This window comes from Diplotaxodon limnothrissa, unplaced genomic scaffold (genome assembly GCF_057381915.1).
Source record: "Diplotaxodon limnothrissa isolate DT_005_m unplaced genomic scaffold, D_limnothrissa_male_GT1.1 unmapped_scaffold_10, whole genome shotgun sequence".
In the NCBI taxonomy this organism is placed as follows: Eukaryota; Metazoa; Chordata; class Actinopteri; order Cichliformes; family Cichlidae; genus Diplotaxodon; species Diplotaxodon limnothrissa.
Window position 1 is genome coordinate 94368 of NW_028188564.1, and position 19613 is coordinate 113980.

Consider the following 19613-nt stretch of genomic DNA (forward strand, 5'->3'; position numbering starts at 1 on the left):
TGGCAACTAGGCCCCAAAACAAGTAGGTTGCCCGCGAGAATGACACAGAATTGGGGTGTATTTCTTTTGACTTTGCAATATTAATATTGAGGTGACTGCTATTGTGACTTGGCAGTAAATATATAAAGATGAATTTAATTGAATTAATTTAAACAGAACTTGTCCCAGTACAGAACCCTGCAGAACTCCACAATTAACTTTGATGGGTGAAAAGGGCTTCTCATTTACATGAACAAACTGACTTCTATTAGATATGATTTAAACCACTGAAGCACAGCACCTTTAATACCTGTGGCATGCTCTAATCCCTGCAATAGATTATGGTTGTAAACAGTATCCAACACTGTACTGAGGTCTAACAAAAGTAAGGTTTTCAACTGAATTATAACTGTCAAGTTAATTAGTTGATAGCATAGATATGAAAATTGCCTACAGTATTCTACATCTGAATGACAAACTAACTATGACTATAACAAACAGGCATGTTCATTATACCAGACAGAAAGGCCATTCATGACTACATGTTAATCATGCCCCTTTAAATCAAACCCAGCCTTTCATGCTTTTGGAGTAGTTTTGGAGTCACTCTTTCTTATCATGATTTTATTAAAAAATATATATACTGAATTTAATTGAATTGAAAGCCTTTATTGTCATTATACATGGTATAGCTGTCATGGCCCGTGGAAATGGGATGGACTCAAGTGCAGTTTCAAACCCGGAGGCCAGAGGTGTGGTGTAACGAAAAGAGACTTTATTACAATGCTCAGAGGCTAACAGAAATTGCAGACTAGAATTAATGAACATAAACTAGATGTCTGAGGCGAGAGAAAAATACTGTGACTATAACTAGATGGCAGGGATAATTGGGTGCAGGTACTGGGCAGGGGAAACTGTGGCGGGCCAGGGCACTGAAACAGAGGAGAGAGTAGTCAGGGGAATCCCACAGAGGGCTGCGAGTGAATCCAAGGAGAATACACTGAGCTGTCTTACAAGCTTGCAGGTGGGGGTTGCGTGGAGGGGGGAGGCAGGAGAGGTCCAGATGGGTGCTGCATGCAATGCAGGGAGGCAGGCAGAAGAGAACGGCAGTTCCAAAATGGGGAAGGATTACCGGCGGCTGCAAACTTGTATCCAGGAGAGCTTGGTAGGTGGGTTTCAGAGGCTGACGAGAAAACAGAGGAAATAAGATTAATACACACGATGAGTCACCAAGGAACAGACGTGAGGCCGAGAACTGACTAAAGTTGGCAGATAATCTGGCGAAGACCAGTTGAGTGCGCCGGTCATAAATACTGCTGGTACGATTGCCATCAGGTGGGAAACCACCCAGACCACGACAATAGCGAAATTGGAAACAGCTCTATAAAAGTGCACATGTGCTTTATAGCACATTATAAAAACTATACAATAATTTAACTATACACTTACTATAAATATAAATACACAGTACAGTGCTGACACAGAGACAGACAGGCAGAGAATTGATGATATTTCAGTGCAGATTACTTAATGCAAGTTTGAGTTGACTATGGTAATGGCTTTGGTGAAGAAGATATCCCTGGTCCAATTCAATTTAAAAAAAAAAAACCTCAGTCTGACAATCTGATGTTACATAAACTCGAGACTCAGCAAAAGCAGCCGACTCAGATGTACAGGTCTACCCTCTTTACCCTACTGGTTCATGATTAACTAATGGAACAAAGTTTAGACAAACAGTAATTTGAGCTCAGTACAGTTTGTCTTCTGATCAGTTATCTATCTGTTAACCTTTGTGTACATTTGTGGTTTTAGCAGAGGATAAAAGTCCAGCTTGAGTGTGCTCATCTCCATTTTTGCTGTTCGTTGCATTGACATAAAACCAAAACATGAAGGCTTATCTGCTCCTGCTTCTACTGATACCTCTCTGCTCAGGTAACTAAACTGAACGCTGAAAGTAGGACAATATTCTTAATCTCAAGTTGGTCGAAACAAATTACTAGCAATGTGCTAGTAATTTGTTGAAAATAATACTGAAAATAATCATCACCTCTGAGTCTGGATACTTGTTAGAGAACCTTTATTTATATCTTAATTGGTGTTTTAAGCCTTATATAATGTTTAGTCTAAATATGACTCACTTTGACATCATTGAACTAGCCTAATAATCATTCTGTTAGTCTCAAATTACAATATTTTAAAAGCTTTGACTGTTGTGCAGGTGCTATAAATTATTGTACATTCTGGGTAATATTTTACCCATATCTGTTCAGACAGACTTTTGCTCCACCAGCATGTGCGAAATCAAGAAAAAGCATTCTTAGTGTAAATGCCAAAAACGCAGTCAAACGTTGTCAAGAACATGCCAAATCCTAGCCGTTTAGAAATATTGGCCAATTAGAAGTCTAGAAGCCTGGGAGGGAACAAGTAAACAGGGTTTTATGCAACCTTCAGTACTTCTGAAAAGTTTTTGTGTTTTTCTGTAAGGACAGATAATTTTGTGTTACTTTAAACTGTCTTCATCATTTCAAATGTTAACATTTAAACATTATTTTAGCATATATAAATGTAATTTTAAAACAAATTACAATCATTCAAAACCGGAGAAGCCACGTCTGAAGTTCACTGTGACGCCTCTCTCTGTGTAAATGGAGAGTTGGTAACTGCATGTGTAAGTGTGTAAAAACTGCAGATAGTCAGATTAACAGCAACAGTATTTTGTCTCTCTCCAGCATTTTAGAAATTTATCTCATGTAAACAACACCGTGGCACACAGCGTGACGTCAAAACAGGTGCACACCTTTGACGTGACTAAATCTCTGTTTTCCTCATCCACAGGTAAACGTAAAAACGGAGTTTTTGAAAATCTCTACTCTGGCAGGAGCTTTAAAAAATCTCAGTTGTCAGTGATCAAAAACATCATTTACACGTGGACAAAAGATCCAAACGCATAGAAAAAGCTGCGTTTGAAAAGTTTTCGTGTATGTGTGGACGTAGCCTTAATGAAAACAATTAAACACAACCCTAACCTGCTTTTGTTGCAGCTGAGCAGTTTTACATCGAGTGTTATGGTCAGGACTTCCTGATGGTCAACAACCAGCTGCTGCAGTGCACCGGCAAAGTCCAACAAGCTTGTTACACCAGAGGTGAGTCCTCCAGGACAGGGGTGTGTTCAGCTGCGTCTCCTTGTTTTTCAATCCAACAAGTTGAGATTGGAATTTAATGTTAATTCCTAATATAAAAAACAGATACTGACAATTAAAAATCTAAATCCTTCCCCAGAAATTTGGATTTTTATGTTCATCGAAGTGAAGGTTTTCAGTCATCCAGGTTATCGTAGTCTAAGGAGCTTGGAAAGAAAAGCGTCTGGACTTATTAAACCATTTAAAGCCGGTCAGAGCGGGCACGCTCCGTTTTGTGTAACTACTTTTAAATCCCTGTAGAACCGGAACCGCGTAAGCTAGCGCAATATTTTTTTTTGCATATGAAACCGGAGGAGTTGTACTTACATCTTATGCCATCAGCTTGTCCTAGGTCATGGTTTCCTTCCACATATAGCTTTGCAAAAATTGCATAAAAAGCGCTTGCAGGAACAAAAACATAATATTCCAGAAACACGCTTTGCCGATCCGATCAGCTGTTCGTAACACTTCCCACATTGAATAAGACGTCAGCACAAACAATCGCATGTCCGCCATTTCCTGCCAAAAATCGTAAGTGACGTCATTTTTGCGGAAAATGTAGTTTTTTACTTGTAGGCCTTAAAAGCCTATACTGGTGTTTTTATAAGTCATGTTTGACTCTATACTTTTCTGTGTCGTTTCTGGGATGCTTAGAACTCGAATTGCACTGCTGGAAAAAGTTTGTTTTGATGCACATGCTGTTTTCTTTGCAAATTTGCATCATAGGATTGTTTTTCATTTTCCTGCAGTATATAAAAATTACTGTATCTAAAAAATAAAACTATGAAGACACTCAAAATAAATTTCCTGTTGTTGTAAACTATTTTTTGCAACTTTTTTGTATTTAAAGTTTTGAAGGATAAGCCTCTTCAATTTCTCCAAGTAGAAATATATGTAAAAACAAAACAAAAACGATTTTCAATTTTTTTTGTAGTTTATTGCACTTTTTTGCAATTAATGTAGTTACTATGGACTTAATGCATACTTATTATTAGAATATGGGCTATAACAGTTGTATTGATGTATAGCAACTTGAAATGCTCCTAAAAAATGGCACTACAACATGTAAAAATATAATATAAGCTCTGTGGGACTTGGTTCTATGGTAGGTCTTAAAGGGTTAAGTGGCTTGAAGACATTTCACCTCTCATCCAAGAAGCTTCTTCAGTTCTAAGGGTCAAATGGTGGAGAGTCCCAGATTTAAACCCAGTGGGAGTTTCCCCCCAAAGAGGGACAAAAAGGACCCCCTGATGATCCTCTACCTAATCACATGAGCCAAGGTGTGAAAACGGGTGTGGGTCACAATCAACCAGGGTTTCGGGTGAGCTCATTGTGAAACCTGGCCCCACCCTGTCATGTGACAAGACTCAGCAGTCCATCTGCATCCAAAGGACAAAGGTCACTCTTTCAAGGATGCCAATGTTCACATTTTGAACAGAGAGGACAGATGGTTTGAAAGAGGAGTGAAAGAAGCCATTTATGTCCACTGTTGTCATGAGTCGCTGTGTGACAGGCAGGAGTTGGACCCAAAGTGCAGGTACTCAGGCATGAGGTTTAAACACAAAGAACTCAGCTTTATTTGCTGGCAGGGTAAAGTCATAAAAAAAGCAAACTAAACTAAACTGGAAACTCATAAACTAAACTCACAGTGAGACACAGGGAGATCCACATAGCATGAGGGACGACATGACACTGACTCAGAGAAACACAGGGTTTAAATACACTGGGAAGTAACGAGGGCAATGAGACACAGAAGAAGAGCACAGCTGGGGGAAATCAGAACTGACGAGACAAGGAAGCATAAACTGAGCACACTGAGATAAGACAGAGACCTTCAAAGTAAAACAGGAAACACATAACACAGACTGAACAAAAGACACAGACTCACATGCAGGTACTACAACAGAGGGAACAGAGACGTGGGACCAGGGCAGACACAGACACTGACTGGACACGGGGATTTAGCGGACAGGGGAGACAGCAACTAAGGATTACACAGAGACAAACCATAAGACATAACTCTAACAAAGAAACCAAAGCATAGAAATGATAAATAATATATAAACTCAAAACCCTGGGTCAACGACCCAGGCATCCTAACAACTGTGAGCGACCATCTTTGAACAGAGGCGGTGGCTTACGACACCAACTGTCTGCCATCTATAATCCAGTTTTGAGATCCTTCCCAGACGCCTTAACGCCCACTCACACCCTGGGCCATCTGACCTCAGGAAATCACATCACAAGTGATTTGTGAATCACAAGTTCTCAAAAACTCAGTGTCAGACATGGAGACATGACTGACTGGGGAGACAGTGGGAACATGAAGGGTGACAAGTCATGAAATGTGGAGCAAAAGGGAAAGTAACAGAAATTTAAAGCCTAGGAACTAAGAATATAAACAGAGCAGAAAACAATAAAGAGAACCAAAACCATGAAGAACAACAAATCCAAGAATATTACCTAAAGTTTAATTACACCCACACCCAGTATATGACAATACTAAGTCAGTTAATAAGTCTGTTGTAGTGAATGCACTGGTATGTTTCCTGTCTGCAGATAATGGAGATAAAGGGTGCACGCGGCTGGAGTTCTGCTCTCGACCTGGCTGGACCTGCTGTCACACCAACCGCTGCAATGCCTGATCCAATCACAGACCAGGAAACTGACATCATCACACCACACGATGTGAAACAAAGCTGTCCAGCAGAGTTCAAATAAAACAGTGTGCCATATATCTGAGCTCAGTGTTTAAAAATCAATATTTAGTTTTCTGACTTGTAACATCCCTGAAATAAAATCTGTGAAATCATGTCTCAGTGGAATTATATTCAGAAGTGAATTAAAAGCCATTTGCTATAATAGTACTAATAATCAGAGTAGAACAAAGATATCCCCTCCTTATCTGCTCACTTCCACATCACTCATCCAGTGACTCATTAAACTACCTGGCAGCACAGCAGTGGGAGTCGTATTCTCAACATCAAAATTAGAAGAAAAAAACATTACATTAAAAAACCTACATTAAAAATTGCTGTTAAATAATTTTCCAAATTATTGTGGCTATGATTGTGTAAAATCATGTTTATCTATGAAAGGGCAAAAAAAATAATATACAAAAAGGACAGGCCACATATACTGTAAAATCGAATTAGTTCCCAAAACTCAAAAAAACGATGCAAAGTCGGTGCCTCAAAAAAACTTAGTAAAGCTTACTTAAGATGTCTATGTTAGGACAACGTATTCATTGCAAGTATGCACTACTAAGGATAACTTGACTTTTATGACTGTGCAATACTAATTGTTTACCCACTGACAAATATTTCAAGTTCTACTAAATTTAAAAAAAAAAGAATTTGTGGTAACTTCCCTTTAAAAAAAACAGATTATGTTTTATCATTTATAGAAATATAACACTGTATGCAAGTATGATTCAAAAAGAATAATTAGCAACACTTCTTGTAATGGTGTCAAAATCAGCCCAACTTTTATTATCAACATAGTGGACACTGTTCTGCTAAACAACAACAGTTATATTGTCATCACTGTTTATAATCTTACAATGAGTCTCAGAGTCCATTATTCTGAAACTAAGTTTAGGCTTTCCACAACTTTATTTTACAAGTTACGTTACTAACATAATCAAAATAAAAAGTATTTGTTGTTCAGTCCAAAGTGCAGTCTCTAGATCAAACAACACATTTGTTTTCCACTCAAACACAGAAGCTGGTATGTTGTAATATTTTAAGGATGGTTTGTTTCCAGTCCAGGCATTACTGCCTGAATGACTGTCATGGATTTAGGTGATCCAAATGTAAGTACAGAAGAAAGTCCTTAACCCTTTCACCATAGTGGTTACTACAGTGGACAGCTATCCAAAGGCTGTTTGCTTGTATTTGTGTCAGTGTTGATGGTATACTTACATGTAAACCACTACATTGGATGCTGATGTGTCACTCCATGCCCTGCCACCCACTGGCTGTTTAATGTTACTACAGATGTATGACGTGTTTCATTGTAATTATTGTAGTATGAATGAATGCATTAATTATGACAACCTCAATCAGGATTTTTATTCATCTTTTCATGCCTACAGATGAATAAAAATACTTAAGCAAAAAATCCTAATAAAACCATTGTTTTAAAATCTAATTAGTTCGCGGAACTCAAAAAACCTATGCAAACTCATTGCCTCAAAAAAACTGAGTAAAGTTTACTTAAGATGACTAAGTTAAGGCAACTTATTCACTTTGAGTACAGAGTAAAAACTAGGGCTGGGTATCGTCACTGATTTCTAGAATCGATTCAATTCCGATTCACAAGGTCCCGAATCGATTCGATCCACGATTCGATTTAATTCGATTTAATTCGATTCGATTTAAATCTGGGAAATTTTGACAGTCAGAAATATTATAATTCAGATCAGTACATTTACATATTTTTGTATCAATAAAACGGAAGCTGACACACGCAAGACTTTATCAAAGGTGTAAGGATCACAGCAGATGCCTTTGTGTCAAAGTAGCTGAAGATAAAACACAGAAAAACATGAAGGTGATTTTCCTGGCCTGGGATTTTATAAAAATATTCTGCAGTACATCAAAAACGAAAGAAAACGATTAATCAACATATGAACATTACCTCTGAAGTTACAGCGGTTTTATTAGAGACACGGTTAAGCGTTTTACATTTTGAATAATTTTCAATTCAATTCAATTCAATTCAATTTTATTTATATAGCGCCAAATCACAACATAAGTCGCCTCAAGGCGCTTCATAGATACAGAGAAAAACCCAACAATCATATGACCCCCTATGAGCAAGCACTTTGGCAACAGTGGGAAGGAAAAACTCCCTTTTAACAGGAAGAAACCTCCGGCAGAACCAGGCTCAGGGAGGGGCGGGGCCATCTGCTGTGATTGGTTGGGGTGAGAGAAGGAAGACAGGATAAAAGACATGCTGTGAAAGAGAGACAGAGATTAATAACAGATATGATTCAATGCAGAGAGGTCTGTTAATACATAGTGAGCGAGAAAGGTGACTGGAAAGGAAAAACTCAATGCATCATGGGAATCCCCCGGCAGCCTATGTCTATTGCAGCATAACTAAGGGAGGATTCAGGGCCACCTGGTCCAGCCCTAACTATATGCTTTAGCAAAAAGGAAAGTTTTAAGCCTAATCTTGAAAGTAGAGATAGTGTCTGTCTCCTGAATCCAAACTGGAAGCTGGTTCCACAGAAGAGGGGCCTGAAAACTGAAGGCTCTCCCTCCCATTCTACTTTTAAATACTCTAGGAACAACAAGTAGGCCTGCAGCGAGAGCGAAGTGCTCTAATAGGGTGATATGGTACTACAAGGTCATTAAGATAAGATGGGGCCTGATTATTTAAGACCTTGTATGTGAGGAGCAGGATTTCGAATTCAATTCTGGATTTAACAGGAAGCCAATGAAGGGAAGCCAAAACAGGAGAAATATGCTCTCTCTTTCTAGTCCCTGTCAGTACTCTTGCTGCAGCATTTTGGATTAGCTGAAGGCTTTTCAGTGAGTTTTTTGGACATCCTGATAATAATGAATTGCAGTCGTCCAGCCTGGAAGTAATAAATGCATGAACTAGTTTTTCAGCATCACTCTGAGACAGGATATTTCTAATTTTAGAGATGTTGCGCAAATGGAAGAACGCAGTCTTACATATTTGTTTAATATGTGCATTGAAGGACATGTCCTGGTCAAAAATGACTCCAAGGTTCCTCACAGCGTTACTGGAGGCCAAGGTAATGCCATCCAGAGTAAGAATCTGGTTAGATACCATATTTCTAGGCCTTTCAGGGCCGAGTACAATAACCTCAGTTTTATCTGAATTAAGAAGCAGAAAGTTAGCGGCCATCCAGGTCTTTATGTCTTTAAGACATTCCTGCAGTTTAACTCATTGGTGTGTGTTATCTGGCTTCATGGACAGATAGAGCTGGGTGTCATCTGCATAGCAGTGAAAATGTATGCTATGTCTTCTAATGATACTGCCTAAGGGAAGCATGTATAATGTAAACAGAATTGGTCCTAGCACTGAACCCTGTGGAACTCCATAATTAACCTCAGTGTGTGAAGAGGACTCTCCATTTACATGAACAAATTGGAGTCTATTAGATAGATATGATACAAACCACTGCAGCACAGTACCTGTAATACCTACAGCATGTTCTAATCGCTCTAATAGGATATTATGGTCGACAGTATCGAATGCTGCACTAAGGTCTAGCAGGACAAGCACAGAGATGAGTCCACTGTCAGAGGCCATAAGAAGATCATTTGTAACCTTCACTAAAGCTGTTTCTGTGCTGTGATGAGCTCTGAAACCTGACTGAAACGCTTCAAATAAACCATTCCTCTGCAGATGATCTGTTAGCTGTTTGACAACTGCTCTTTCAAGGATTTTTGATATGAAAGGAAGGTTGGAGATTGGCATATAATTAGCTAAGACTGCTGGGTCTAGAGATGGCTTTTTGAGTAAAGGTTTAACTACAGCCAGCTTGAAGGCCTGTGGTACATAGCCGATCATTAGAGATAGGTTGATCATATTTAAGATCGAAGAATTAATTAATGGCAGGACTTCTTTGAGCAGTTTTGTAGGAATGGGGTCTAAAAGACACGTTGATGGTTTGGAGGAAGTAATTATTGAAGTTAACTCAGAAAGATCAATTAGAGAAAAAGAGTCTAACTTAACACCAATGGTACTAAGAGTAGCTGTAGATAATATTACATCTGTGGGATGATTATTGGTAATTTTTTCTCTAATGATAAAAATTTTATTTGTGAAGAAGTTCATGAAGTCATTACTAGTTAACGTTAAAGGGATTGTTGGCTCAAAAGAGCTCTGACTTTTTGTCAGACTGGCTACAGTGCTGAAGAGAAACCTGGGGTTGTTCTTATTTTCTTTAATCAGTGATGAATAGTAAGATGTTCTGGCTTTGCGGAGGGCTTTCTTATAAAGCAGCAAACTATTTCTCCAGGCTAAATGATGATCCTCTAAATTTGTGACACGCCATTTCCTCTCCAGATTACGAGTCATCTGCTTTAGGGTACGTGTTTGAGAATTATACCACAGAGTCAGGTACTTCTGATTAGAGACCTTAGTTTTCACAGGAGCTACAGTATCCAGAGTCGTACGTAGTGAGGAGGTGAAATTATTAACAAGATAATCGACCTCTGTTGGAGTAGCGTTCAGATAGCTGCTCTGCTCTATGTTGGTACAGGGCATTGAAGATGATAACAGTGGGTGGATTATATTCTTAAACTTAGTTACAGCGCTTTCAGAAAGACATCTACTTTGATAAAGTCTACTCTCCACCGCTGTGTAATCAATTATTGTAAATGTAAATGTTATCAGGAAATGATCAGACAGGAGAGGGTTTTCAGGAAACACTGTTAAATGTTCAGTTTCTATGCCATATGTTAAAACAAGATCTAGAGTGTGATTAAAGTGGTGGGTGGGTTCTTTTACATTTTGAGAGAAACCAATTGAGTCTAATAACAGATTAAATGCCATGTTGAGGCTGTCATTTTTAGCATCTACATGGATGTTAAAATCACCCACAATAATTATTTTATCTGAGCTCAGAACTAAATTAGATATAAAGTCTGAGAAATCAGACAGAAACTCTGTGTAAGGCCCAGGTGGACGATAGATGATAACAAGTAAGACTGGTTTCTGAGTTTTACAGCTGGGGTGGACGAGGCTAAGCATCAGGCTTTCAAATGAATTAAAAGTCTGTCTTGGTCTTTCATTAATTAATAGGCTGGTGTGAAAAATTGCTGCCACACCTCCCCCTCGGCCTGTGCTTCGAGATTTCTGGTAGTTAGAATGACTCGGGGGTGTTGATTCATTTAAACTAATATAATCATCCTGCTGCAACCAGGTTTCTGTAAGGCAGAGTAAATCAATTTGTTGATCAGTTATTAAGTCATGTACTAACAGAGACTTGGAGGAGAGAGACCTAATATTTAATAATCCAGATTTCACTGTTTTACTCTTTGGTTCAGATGTGGATACTTTATTGTTCTTTCTTTGTAATTGTTTATGTTTAAGTTGTTTGTTGCTGGTTTTTAGTTTGTTTTTTGTCTGTTTGGGAGCTGACACAGTCTCTATGGAGATGGGTTTTTGGGGGGGTAGCAGGAGGAGAGAAGCTGCAGAGAGGCGTGTAAGACTGCAACTCTGCTTCCTGGTCCCAACTCTGGATAGTCATATTTTGGGGGGTTTAATAAATGTGTCCATATTTCTAGAAATGAGAGCTGCTCCATCCAAAGTGGGATGGATGCCGTCTCTCCTAACAAGACCAGGTTTCCTCCAGAAGGTTTGCCAATTATCTATGAAGCCCACATCGTTTCTGGGACACCACTCAGACAGCCAGCAATTTAAGGAGAACATGCGGCTAAACATGTCACTCCTGGTCTGAATGGGGAGGGGACCAGAGAAAACTACAGAGTCACAGCAGCATTTGCAGAACTAATTTTAAAAAGTTTAAATTTGTTCAGTATTGAACAGCAGAAATGAGGTTTTCTTTTCGGAAGAATGTAAAAGGGAAAAAAAACAGCGGCTGACAGTGCTGTAAACAACAGTAGACTGGTGCGTAACAAGCAAGCGAATAATGAAGAAAGGGAATCTGTTCTTTAAGTACAGAGAGAGAGAGAGAGAGAGAGAGAGAGCGCTGTGCATCGCGGTGGAAGCAAAACAGTAAAAGTCGGAGTGAATTCATGATGATGTTTATGTGAATCTTCTTTTGCTGCTGGTTCGGTCAATATTGTTTGGAGAGAGATCAAACTAACAGCTTTAGAATCGGCTCATAAAGGGCGTGAACACAAAGCGTGGACCCACCGACAGATCAGAATCAGCGAGCTGTCGGCTTTCAGCCCCGACCGTGAGAAAGGCGACATCTAACTGATTCTGATCCGCGGGTCGCGCTGTGTGTTTAAGTCTATGTGCAGAATCCGTGTACCTGCTCTCATTTACTGTCTTAACTGTTTGGTGGTTCTTGAAATTTTGTGAGATGTCACCAGAGATTCTGGCATTTCGGACAAAATAAATTTATATTAAAAAATCGATTCAGGATTTTAATGAATCGATTTTACGTTATCCAAGCCAGAATCGATTTTAATCGATGAATCGATTATAAAAACCCACCCCTAGTAAAAACCTATTTAGTTTCCAGAACTAAAAAAACTATGCAAACTCGTTGCCTCAAAAAAAAAAAAAGTAAAGCTTACTTAAGATGACTGTTAGGACAACTTATTCATTGCAAGTATGCAGTATTAAGAATAACTTGATATTTCTGACTGTACAATACTAATTGTTTACCTACTGACAAACATTTCAAGTTCAACTAAATGAAAAAACAATTTGTAGTAACCTGAATATGATTAAAAATAATTAACAACACTTTTTGTAATGATGTTAAAATCAGCCCAACTTTTATTTTCAAATGCAAGTTTGTTTTCTACTTACATTACTTATATCATCAAAATAAAATATATTTATTGTGCTGTCACAAGTGCAGTCTCTAATTTAAACAACACATTTGTTTTTCCATCCAAGGAGCTGGAATGTTGTAATATTTTAACCCTTGGATGCACAACTTACCAGTACCTACACTCTTCCACGAGTGGGGTCAAAAATGACCCCAAATCGAAACAATGCATTTTGCTATAAACTCGGTTGTTATTCTTCAAAATCTTTAAAACGAAGAGTTGTGACATTCTCATATTTGAGGTATTCCTCATAAAACATGTTTGTGACATGAGGCCCTTTGCATTTTTATTTATTTTTTCATTAATTTTAAGAAATTGCAGTTTTTGTATCACTTGTATCACTTTTGTATGCTTGCTAGGCATATACTGCAGAAGCTGGGCCTTCCCTCTGAAAGGCACAAGTTATTCATCCACTGTAACACAATCACTGAGGATGAATCTCTGCCTGCAGTTGACCAGGAACAGGCCCCATACGTAGCTGAAAGCTGCCATATGGTTTGTTTTCAGTCGGTAGGCTCTGGTCCTCTTGTCATCAAAGTGCAAGAAACGGCGAATATCTTTAAATCTTTGAATTGACATAGTGGCCTTGTACAATGGGTTATGCAGAGGACTCCCAAAAAGCACTCCGACTTGTACATCCCAGTTCTTCTCACTTCCTGCAAAAATGGTCAATCAAATGAAGGCCAAGGAGCTTATGTTTGATTATATTTTTCCCCTCTTTTCCCCTGTCTGTGGCTACTCTTCGTGCCTCCATGTTTGTGTATGACAGCACCTCTTCTATTATACTATCAGACATGAACATCTTCCATGCATTTACTGGGGAGAAAGTACTAAACCCAACTGCAAGCCCTGGCTGACTAATTCAGAATATTGTGGCTAGAGCAGTAAGAGGGGCTCATTCTGTTAGACTCAATATCCATTTTCTCTTCAGAGGACTCATCGGAGGACTCCTCTGTATCTGACTGGCCTTGTTAAGTGGGGGGGGGGGGGGGGGGGGGGACAGTAGTCTGGGTCCTCTATAGCTGAGATGTCAGATTCTGAGTCAGTGCCTCTGATGGGCTCTTCGTCCCATCCGTCCTGGATCATTTGTAAGTCCACAGGGATCCTTGCTGGCCTCATAGCAACCATGCTACTTTAAATATTAAAAAAAAAAACATCAGAAAGGACAATGTTTGAAATGCACAGGAAACTATAAACAGGGCTGCACATAAATGATCCGCAGGTGCGCATTTGCAGAACCAGATAAGAAGTTGGAATGCGCGTTTGCGAACATAAGAGGAGGACAGACATTTGTTCAGAACTCTTAAAGATGTCGAATAAGCAAGCTCCGTAGGCAATTACTTTGGTGTTCCTCCACAACAAAAGAAGCGCCTATTCTCTGAATTTCCGGGAATACTTTTATTTTGACAGCGAATGCACACCTGCAGACCACTTATGTGCAGCCCTGACTATAAATCACGTATGTTACTGTGTAAAAATTAATTCTTGATCCATCAGAAGTGTAAGTGGGTCAGTGAGAGCTGCTAAGAATGAAAGTTTCATAGAAGATTCCATAGGAACTGCCTGGGGTCATTTTTGACCCCGCTTGTGGAAGAGTGGGGTAGTGATCCAAAAACTGCATTTTTTTAAAATTAATGAAAAAATAAATAAAAATGCAAATGGCCTCATGTTACAAACATGTTTTGTGAGGAATACCTCGAATATGAATATATTACAACTTTGCATTTTAAAGATTTTGAAGAAAAACAACCCCTGGGGTCATTTTTGACCCCACGTGTGCATCTAAGGGTTAAGGATGGCTTGTTTCCAGTCCAGGCATTACTGCCTGAATGACTATCATGGATCGAGGTGATCCAAATGTAAGTGCAGAAGAAAGTCTTTAACTTCCCTTAAGTGCAGTGGCAGTGAACGTGGGTTGGAGATGCAATGAGCTTGAACCTGCAGGCGACCATCTCCACTAACCACACCATCTATTCAATTCAATTTAATTTTATTTATATAGCACCAAATCACAACAGCAGTCGCCTCAAGGTGCTTTACATTGTACAGTAGATCCTACAATAATACATACAGAGAAAAACCCAACAATCATATGACCCCTTACAAGCAAGCACTTTGACGACAGTGGGAAGGAAAAACTCCCTTTTAACAGGAAGAAACCTCCAGCAGAACCAGCCTCAGGGAGGGGTGGGGCCATCTGCTGCGACTGGTTGGGGTGAGAGAAGGAAGACAGGATGAAAGCCATGCTGTGGAAGAGAGACAGAGATCTCTGATGGAGGACTCCTCTCTCCTGGTGCCTTGCAAGCAAACAATCATATTTTTTGGAGCACGAACTTAATTGCTTTCTTAAAACATTTTTTTTCTGCATTTGGTATAGAACAGACTCAAATTTAGACAATCTCAGGCTCCCTCCCCACCAGAGAGGGGACATTCAATGTCCCACTTGTCAGTCTGAACCCTGACCAGCCTTGACCACCACCCAACATACAATAATTTCATGAAAGCATCATTTTAAAAAGGGCTATGCAAACATGGCCAATAACTTTCATTCTAATGATCTGCAAAATGATTTGGGCACAAAACAAACTTTGGTGTTAGAAACAGGGGCGGATCTAGAAGGGTGGCAAGTGCCACCCTAAAATGATCAGTTGCCACCCCAAGTGCCACCCCAGTTTTACATATGACAGTGTTGTTTATTAAAATAAGATAGCATTAACACTTTGAGCATAGTTACAGTCAACAGTGAATATAAATGCTAAAACTGAATATATTGCATAGTGTTACCCCCCTCCAACATTAACAAATAGGTCAGCCCATAGCACGGACCGGCTTTTTTCTTGTTTTCAGTAGCAACCGATGCCTATGATTGTGCCAGAGTGCATTTCGAACAACACCATGGGAATTTCAGATTTCACACAGGTGGTTGGTTGTTACACTCTGGAAATGGAAGGAAGGTGAGCTTTATTAACCCTCTGACGTCCACGGACACGCTGCACCTCCAAATCACATGACCAATTTAAGCTGACATAGCAACAAGCTGCAGCCACGCTGAGTCTGTATTTCAGCCCATATTGAAAGTTTGGACTTCAAAGTTTTGGAATTTTAATTACAGGCCAGTAAATCCAGAGTTATGATAATTTTTGAATGAATGTGAAGTATTTATTTCAGTCAACAACAACAACAACAGATTGTCATTTATATAAAGTACTCAATCAAACAGTAACCGAAAAAGGAATAGGCTGAAGCCTTGTGGCTTATAATTATCCTATCCTTTACCCCCATAGCAATAATCAAATCCTTAACCAAGAAAATAAATAGCATTGATAAGTAAGTTATATAACAATTTGAAAAGAAGTCGATGATAAATCAAGAAATTAAATCAACACAAAGTTATTCATCAAACCAAATTTCTATTACCTTGTATGATACAAATTTTTAAATTCTTCCTGAAAAATGACAAAGAAAAACACATCTTCAGTTCATCATTAAGTCCATTCCATAATTTCACTCTCATAACTGACACACATCTCTACTTATCAAAATGACTGAATTTATTTCATTAAGTGCTTTTAAATCTAAACTACGAATCCTTGAGACCAAGTCCATAACATGCAACTGTTTCAATTAGATTGATTGTCATTTTAACTGATTTATTTATTTATTTATTTATTTATTTTTATTGAATTTTATTTCATTCCACAGTATCAGGAGCTTCCTCGTTGACAGGGGTTTCTGAGTCAGGGGTCTCGCTCTCTGCTGGCTCAACAGGAGGCAAAGGGAGCGTAGCAGGTTCACAGAATGACTTATCAGATGGTAAAGTTTCAATGGCTGGGACGGTAGAGGAAGGTTTTGGCAGATTGTGGACAGTGGTGAATTGCAAAGGCTCTGAGACAGGATCAAACCATTGATGCAGTATCATGTTGTCCTCATCTTCTGAGGTTGTGCACAGTCCTCATCAGAAAGGTTGAGTGACTGCTTCCTGGTTGGTTTTACAGTTGTTCGGTTGGTTTCAGTGGAATCCGGCAAGAATCCACATGGTAAAAGGAGATCTCTGTGTAGAGTACTGTCACAGCGAGTTGAACAATAAGAGAACAGCACCACCAAGGCTGGAGACGGAGCAATACTGGAAGAGCATATGGGAGAAGGATGCAACCCATAACGGCAATGCTCAGTGGCTAGTGGATCTGAGGGCAGACCACAGCGACCTCCCTGAACAGGGTCCAGTAACCATCACAGTGGCAGATATCCAAGAAAGGGTCTCCAGTATGAAGAGTTGGACAGCACCAGGGCCCGACATGGTTCACGCCTACTGGCTGAAGAAGCTGACTGCACTCCACGAGCGTCTGGCAGCACAAATGAACCAGCTGCTAGTTAACGAGAGACACCCGGAATGGCTAACTGAAGGCCGGACGGTCCTGATCCCCAAGGACCCCAAGAAGGGACCGGTCCCCTCCAACTACCGACCAATAACCTGTCTCAGTACTACATGGAAGCTCCTGTCAGGCATCATATCGGCTAAGATGAACAGGCACATGGGTCAATACATGAGCGGGACACAGAAAGGAATTGGCAAGAATACCAGAGGCGCAAAACACCAGCTACTGGTAGACAGAACAATCAGCCGAGACTGCAAGACCAGACTGACCAACCTGTGCACTGCCTGGATTGATTACAAGAAGGCCTATGACTCAATGCCCCACAGCTGGATACTGGAATGCCTAGAATTGTACAAGATCAATGGGACCCTAAGAGCCTTCATCAGGAACTCAATGGGGATGTGGCGTACAACACTAGAGGCCAACTCCAAGCCCATAGCACAAGTCACCATCAAGTGCGGGATCTACCAAGGAGATGCTCTGTCCCCACTGCTGTTCTGCATAGGCCTGAACCCCCTCAGTGAGATCATTAACAAGACTGGCTACGGATACCGACTACGGAACGGAGCAGTTGTCAGCCACCTCCTGTACATGGATGACATCAAGCTGTATGCCAAGAGTGAACGAGACATCGATTCACTGATCCACACTACCAGGCTATACAGCAATGACATTGGAATGTCGTTCGGACTGGAGAAGTGTAGTCGGATGGTAACAAAGAGAGGGAAGGTAGTCAGAACTGAGGGGATTGAACTACCAGAAGGCAACATTGCAGACATAGAGGACAGTTACAAGTACCTGGGGATCCCGCAGGCAAATGGGAACCATGAAGAGGCCGCTAGAAAGGCTGCAACCACCAAGTACCTGCAGAGGGTCAGGCAAGTCCTGAGGAGTCAGCTGAATGGTAAGAACAAGATCCGGGCCATCAACACATACGCCCTGCCCGTGATCAGGTACCCTGCTGGGGTAATAGGCTGGCCAAAGGAGGAGATAGAAGCCACTGACATAAAGACAAGAAAGCTCCTGACCATGCATGGAGGGTTTCACCCCAAGTCCAGCACCCTGAGGCTGTACGCTAAGCGGAAGGAAGGGGGCCGGGGACTGGTGAGTGTCAGCACCACAGTCCAGGATGAGACAAGGAACATCCAAGAATACATTGGGAAGATGGCCCCAACTGACCGAGTGCTCAGTGAATACCTCAGGCAGCAGAAACCCAAGAAAGAGGAGGGAGACGAGGAACCATCATGGAAGGACAGGCCCCTGCACGGTATGTACCACCGGCAGATAGAGGAGGTGGCTGATATCCAGAAATCCTACCAGTGGCTGGACAAAGCTGGACTGAAAGACAGCACAGAGGCACTAATCATGGCAGCACAAGAACAAGCTCTGAGTACAAGATCCATAGAGGCTGGGGTCTATCACACCAGGCAAGACCCCAGGTGCAGGCTGTGTAAAGATGCCCCAGAGACAATCCAGCACATAACAGCAGGGTGCAAGATGCTAGCAGGCAAGGCATACATGGAACGCCATAACCAAGTGGCCGGCATAGTGTACAGGAACATCTGTGCCGAGTATAACCTAGAAGTCCCGAGGTCAAAATGGGAGATGCCCCCAAGGGTGGTGGAGAATGACCGAGCTAAGATCCTGTGGGACTTCCAGATACAGACGGACAAAATGGTGGTGGCTAACCAACCGGACATAGTGGTGGTAGACAAACAGAAGAAGACGGCCGTAGTGATCGATGTAGCGGTTCCGAATGACAGCAATATCAGGAAGAAGGAACACGAGAAGCTGGAGAAATACCAAGGGCTCAGAGAAGAGCTCGAGAGGATGTGGAGGGTGAAGGTAACGGTGGTCCCCGTGGTAATCGGAGCACTAGGTGCGGTGACTCCCAAGCTAGGCGAGTGGCTCCAGCAGATCCCGGGAATAACATCGGAGATCTCTGTCCAGAAGAGCGCAGTCCTGGGAACAGCTAAGATACTGCGCAGGACCCTCAAGCTCCCAGGCCTCTGGTAGAGGACCCGAGCTTGAAGGATAAACCGCCCGCAGGGGCGTGCTGGGTGTTTTTTTTTTTTATATATATATATATATATATATATATATATATATATATATATATATATATATATACACACACATGTATATATATACATGTATGTGTATATATATATATATATATATACACACACATATACATATATATACACACACATATATACACACACATATATATATATATATACACACACATACATATATATATACATATATGTATGTATATATATATGTATGTATGTATGTATGTATGTATGTATGTATGTATGTATGTATGTATGTATGTGTATATATATATATATATATATATATATATATATATATATATATTAGAGCTGGGCGATATAAGATTTTTTCATATCACGATATGTTTTTTTCATTTCAGGCGATAACGATATCTATCACGATATAAGCCAAATAACTATATTTGTAAGATTTAAATGTGCCGTTGCTCACAAGTAAAATGTGAAATAATCAGCAGCTTGTTTTTATTTAAATATTTATTTCCC